Below are 6,000 nucleotides of genomic sequence, written 5' to 3'. Positions count from 1 at the left end.
ATGAAGAAGGAAAAATGATGGGTCCTAATTGGATAAATTGTCACTACGAACAAAGCTAGTGGAGGTGATGGAATTCCAGTTGAGCTATTTCAAATCTTGAAAGATGATGCTGTGAATGTGCTGCACTCAATATGCCAGCAAATTTGGAAAACTCAGCAGTGGCCACAGGACTGGAAAAGGTCAGTTTTCATTCCAATCCCAAAGAAAGGCAATGCCAAAGAATGCTCAAATGATCACACAACTGCACTCATCTCACACGCTAGTAAAGTAATGCTCAAAATTCTCCAAGCCAGGCTTCAGCAATACGTGAACCGTGAACTTCCTGATGTTCAAGCTGGATTTAGAAAAGGCAGAGGAACCAGAGATCAAATTGCCAACATCTGCTGGATCATCGAAAAAGCAAGAGAGTTCCAGAAAAACATCTATTTCTGCTTTCTTGACTATGCCAAAGCCTTTGACTGTGTGGATCACAATAAACTGTGGAAAATTCTGAAAGAGATGGGAATACCAGACCACCTGACCTGCCTCTTGAGAAATCTGTATGCAGGCCAGGAAGCAACGATTAGAACTGGACATGGACCAACAGACTGGTTCCAAATAGGAAAAGGAGTACGTCAAGGCTACATATTGTCAGCCTGCTTGTTGAACTTCTGTGCAGAGAACATCATGAGAAACGCTGGGCTGGAAGAAGCACAAGCTGGAATCAAGATTGCTGGGAGAAATATCAATCACCTCAGATATGCAGATGACACCACCCTTATGGCAGAAAGCGAAGAGGAACTAAAAAGCCTCTTGATGAAAGTGAAAGAGGAGAGTGAAAAAGTTGGCTTAAAGCTCCACATTCAGAAAACAAAGATCATGGCGTCCGGTCCCATCACTCCATGGGAAATAGATGGGGAAATAGATGGAGAAACAGTGGAAACAGTGTCAGAGTTTATTTTTTTTGGCTCCAAAATCACTGCAGATGGTGATTGCAGTCATGAAATTAAAAGACGCTTACTCCTTGGAAGAAAAGTTATGACCAACCTAGATAGCATATTCAAAAGCAGAGACATTACTTTGCCGACTAAGGTCCATCTAGTCAAGGCTATCGTTTTTCCAGTAGTCATGTATGGATATAAGAGTTGGACTGTGAAGAAGGCTGAGTGCCAAAGAGTTGATGCTTTTGAACTGCGGTGTTGGAGAAGACTCTTGAGAGTCCCTTGGACTGCAAGGAGATCCAGCCAGTCCATTCTGAAGGAGATCAGCCCTGGGATTTCTTTGGAAGGAATGATGCTAAAGCTGAAACTCCAGTACTTTGGCCACCTCATGCGAAGAGTTGACTCATTGGAAAAGACTCTGATGCTGGTAGGGATTGGGGGCAGGAGGAGAAGGGGACGACCGAGGATGAGATGGCTGGATGGCATCACTGACTCAATGGACATGAGTCTGAGTGAACTCCAGGAGTTGGTGATGGACAGGGAGGCCTGGCGTGCTGCGATTCATGGGGTCGCAAAGAGTTGGACACGACTGAGCGACTGAACTGAACTGAACTGAATTGGATAAAAACATTTTTATGGGGAAAGTGGGTGACAGACATTTATAGCTTGGTTTTACAAAAGCCTCAGGCTATGCAAAGTACAATGATGAAGCCAGAATTTCAAGCCTGAGAGAGATCTTAGATACTTGGATATATCAAACTATTACTAGAGTGACCTATTCACATGTAGATACTGGTTTACATAGGCTCAGTGGTAATAAATCTTCCTGTAATTCAGGAGACACAGGTTCGATCCCTGGATTGGGAAGATCCCGTGGAGAAGGAAATGGCTACCCACTCCAGTATTCTTGCCTGGAGAATCCCATGGACAGCTGAGCCCAGCCAGCTATAGTCCACAGGGTTGCAAAGAGTTGGACATGACTTAGTGACTCAACAACAACTGGTTATTTCTACTGAATTATACCTAGGATTTAATATTTATGAGATTTTTATGATGTAAATAAAGTGCTATAGGAACATAATTTCTGTTTTGAAATTCTTCTTATTGATTTCATTTTCTTTCACCTTCCTTCTTTCATAAGAATGTTCTTTCTTCTTCTTTCTCCTTGAGATACAGGATATAGAGTGCTAATTAATTTACATCAGTTAAAAGTTTATTTCTGTTGTTAATTAAAAATAAATTTTTCATCATATTAATCAAAATTAAGCAATATTAGGCAAAATAACTGTTTTTCACTTACCAAGAAACACTAAGTCCAAAGAAGGCAAAGAAAGATAAGAGTGTTGTAACTTGCAGGACTCTAAAGAGTTGACAACTGAATGCAACTCATGATCTTGATTTAATCCTGAGCCTACAGAAATGTTTTGTGACAGATGGAATTATTGAGAAATTTGACAAAATGTGACAGCTAAGAAGAGAGCTCCCACCTGGAACTGAACACTGCCAGACCTTGACCTTGGACTACCCATCCTCCAGAGCTGTGTGAAAATAAATGTCTGTTAAACGTTTATGTCACCTGATCTATGTATTTTGTTACAGCAGCGTGAGCTAAGTCAGCTAGCAACCCCTTGTCTTTACTTCAGATGCCGAGGCCAATCTTCATGCGTTTCTCCACAACCAATTGCGTTTAAAAGTAGATACTGGAAATTGGTAGATACAAGGAAATTGGTGATGAATAACCACTCCTTAGGGGCTGTGTAGTCTAGTGAGAAGAACCTGGGATGTATAATCAGAAGTGACCCTGGCAGAATCATGACCTGCACCACCTTAGTCTGCTCATCTCTTAAATGGGAGAACAAGACTCCTGTCCCTCCCCGCCCCCAGAATATTTTCATTGTCAGTGGTGTATACTAGGTACAGGATTCTGTCCACTATGACTCTAAAAACAGAGACACACATAAATACAACAAGGTCTTTTTTTTTTTAACAAATGGACAAAGGAGACACACAAAGGTGAACGGATTTTCCTCTCAGAATTAGATTAGCAAAAGAAAATTCCCAAAACTGACTCCATGTTTTAGTCACTTCTTTTCCTTGTTTGGATCTCTGTATTGTTCAGGTTGTGATTTTTCTTCTTTCATTGACTTATTTAATTTTCAGACATAGGATTAACGCATGGACATGAATGAAAGCATAAAACAGACAGTCTCTGCATGATTGACCAGGACAGGGCAATCAAAAGAAAAAGAGAAGTGAATGGGCCAGGGAAGAGATAAGAAGGGGGCGGAAATGAGGGGCCAAGAACAATGTGGTCTTGATTTCTCACAGAGCTTTCAACACGTATTGTTTAACTGTCAGTTTGTGAAGGGAAGTAGTTAGCAAAAGTTTCCCAAGCAGCCATAGAGAGAAGAATGGGCTGTTCAATGTCGGTTAAGAAATCAAGGGTTCAAAAAGGCATATTCATACTCAGTCAAATGGAGAGATGTCCAAATTCCAAGTGTGACTTGGAAAGCATCACCTTGTTGACTTTCCCCCAAGGTTGACAACATACTGGTGACAAATGGCATTGCTTACATATCCCCCATCCATTCCCACATTTTATTCTAAAATTCACCCCTACTTCAACTCTCCCTACTTTCTCGTATCAACTATTGTGGATAGTGTGGTCTCACCTTAGCATGGTTTATTTGCCTTTGTCACAAGACTCAGATGTAGATTAAAGGGGCAACCTTTACATAACTTTATCTAGCTTATTTATTTATTTATTGGCCATGCCGCACAACATGTGAGATCTTAGTTCCCTGACCAGGGATTGAAGCCATTCCCCCTGCATTGGAAGATTAAAATCTTAACTACTGGACTGCCAGGGAAATCCCTATGCCTTCTTATTATGGTACTGAATACCTTCACACTTCCCTCTCCATTTGGGGATAATAGAAAGCATTCTGGTTAATATACCTCATTTCTTATGTTAGTGTGCTTGCATTAATAAGAAATAAATAGGATGGCTGTCTCTTGGTGACAAATAAAAGCTAGTAGACTTAAAAGAAACTTTATATGGTGTTATAAATACAAAATGTCTTGGGCACATTGAAGGTGTACCTTGAGTTATACATTGATTAATAAAATAACTAGGGGATCATGACGTAGCTTGCAAACATTAGAGACAAATAGATGTAGAGATTCTTTAATAATTATATAAGCTTGGAGCTGGGAAGAAAAAGATGCAGCGATTGTCAGACCGTGGATGGAACTTTTCTGGTGTAAAATATTGTTGTATTTTCTCCTCCACAAAGAGAAAGAGAAACACAGGGCTTACTAAGCAAGTGTGCTTTGGCTTAGAAAGATATAATGGATTACAGATACTTCTGTACTGGCTAGAGAAATATTTTGATTTCCTCTACTGCCAAATCTTGTCTTCCCAAATGTACTGGAAAGCTTTCTGCCTTAGGGGACAAAGACCAGCAGACTAGAAAGCTCGTCTTTCTCTGATGGACAGGGGTTTGAGTGTGACAGAGGTGGAGGGTCATACACTGTGAGAAGATTTATAAGAGTAGCCAGGAGCTGGGGCTTCTTTCTTGTACACTGAGATCCAATTAGGAGCTAAAACTTCCTCCAAAAAACAAGCCAAGAAACTATGCCTCCCTTGTCAGGCACAAACTCCAGAAGAGAGAACAAATAACTTAACTTCTCACATACTTTTAGTCCTTTCTGTATCCAGGAAGAAAACTCAGGTCATGAAACTTCCATTTGAAGACCAGTATTGAGGAGATTGTGTGGTTAGTCACTCAGTTGCATCTTACTCTTTGTGACCCCATGGACTGTAGCCCTCCTGGCTCCTCTGTCCCTGGAATTCTCCAGGCAAGATTACTGGAGAGGGTAGCCATTCCTTTCTCCAGGCGATCGTCCCAACCCAGGGATCGAACTCAGGTCTCCTGCATTGCAGGCGGATTATTGCCTGAGCCACCAGGGAAGCCTGTAAGGAGATTAGAGGAAGGGCAATTTCTCTTTGTTCCTTTGTCCAAACTCTCAAATAAATAGGTCCTTCCCGCTGCCCCCCGCCCCCAAACTTTTCTGTATTTAGCATTAAAATGAAGATATCGTATTGATTTAGCCTTGTGATGGGGTAATGGAGAATTGAAGTAGGCTGTCTGCACTATTTTCAAGAGAATGCAAGAGTCAGGTCAGTTACACTTTCATTTTCTATTGGTATACCACATTTTGCAGGCAATGGAAGCTATTGCATTTCATTTATACTTAGCAACTGATTCAGTATTCTTAAGATCACTTCTCAAAAAGGATTTTGAGTCAGGGGCAAAATTTACTATTTTTCTACTCTTGCATCTTGGAGAATTTGCAATCTAGTTAAGTTGGATGGAATGTCTAAATTCAGAGCAGTGACTGAAAATAAAAATATTTAAAACTCATCAAATCAGCATGGAAAAAAGAGAACTACCTAAAATCTTTGCTTTTACTATATACAATTATGTTTTTTTTAAAATTCTAGAACTAAAAAAGAACAAACAAAACCCGAAAGAGTAGTTTATTTAGTTTAGAAGGAAATGGGGAGAACTGTCCAGTGTGAATTTTTTTATTTTCAGTGTCCTGAGTCATAGAATTTGATCAACTTCTCATTTAACCTTGCATCAAAAGGGAGATAAATCCTCTGGGAAACAGGTTTTCAGGGTTCTCCTGTATTACTGAAGAATTATTTTCTCTCGACATTATGGACTTCCTTTGAATTCACATCCAAATTGTTCGTTGTTGGAATTCAGACATTCAGGGGTTGACAAAAACATCCGCTTCTTCTGACTTATGCTTCTCAAGGGCATTCACAGTACTCTTCAAAGAATTGTACCAAAACCTCACTTGGGATAAAAGCAATATTTTAAAAATAGAAATTGATGTGTTTCCTTTTGTCTACAGTTTTATCACATGTAGAGTTTTAAAAACAATAAGAAAAACAACCAAACAACAATAACAATAACGGACACGACATCAGACACCATAACAACACACAATATCAGAGAGTATTTTTACCTCTAAGCTTTTTCGCCTCTGTTATTTCTAGTAACAGGCT

The sequence above is a fragment of the Budorcas taxicolor genome, chromosome 14, assembly GCF_023091745.1.
Source record: "Budorcas taxicolor isolate Tak-1 chromosome 14, Takin1.1, whole genome shotgun sequence".
NCBI classification, from domain to species: domain Eukaryota; kingdom Metazoa; phylum Chordata; class Mammalia; order Artiodactyla; family Bovidae; genus Budorcas; species Budorcas taxicolor.
Note: the sequence above shows the minus strand (reverse complement) of the source record.